The sequence below is a fragment of the Haliaeetus leucocephalus genome, unplaced genomic scaffold (assembly GCF_000737465.1).
Source record: "Haliaeetus leucocephalus isolate CR32 unplaced genomic scaffold, Haliaeetus_leucocephalus-4.0 Scaffold218, whole genome shotgun sequence".
Classification (NCBI taxonomy): Eukaryota; Metazoa; Chordata; class Aves; order Accipitriformes; family Accipitridae; genus Haliaeetus; species Haliaeetus leucocephalus.
The window spans coordinates 819117-819483 of NW_010972654.1; the positions used below are offsets into that span (position 1 = coordinate 819117).

Here is a 367-nt window from a genome sequence, read left to right on the forward strand (position 1 = left end):
GGGGGGGGGAGTGTAGAGGGGCCCCCCCCCAGTGCGTGGGGACACGATTTCCACCCCCGCGGGAGGGGACGGGGACGGGGGTGTCCCAAGCACGTTCGAGCGGTGCCAGGGCTGGGCGCAGCCCGGAGTTGCAGGCAGGGCAGGCAGGGCGGGCAGCTCCCAGGGTTGGGTTCAGAGCCCCCCCCCCGCCCCAGATAAGGCTGGGGGGGGCTGCGGAGGGGTCAGGGACCGATCCTGCCCCCCCCAAGGGGAGGAGGGGGGGTGCAGTTCTGTTTTTGGGGTGTTATCACAGGCAGCGGGCAGGCAGGGCTCACCCACCAGCCCACAGCCCCTCGCTCCTGCCTGGGGGGGGGGAGAGCAGGACCCC

General features: G+C 73.3%; 1 protein-coding gene across 1 annotated transcript in view; it reads right to left on the reverse strand.

The window, feature by feature from the left end:
• The window catches only part of DGAT1 (diacylglycerol O-acyltransferase 1), a 10298-nt gene that overhangs the window by 4488 nt on the left and 5443 nt on the right, over positions 1-367 (reverse strand). The window lies entirely within an intron of this gene.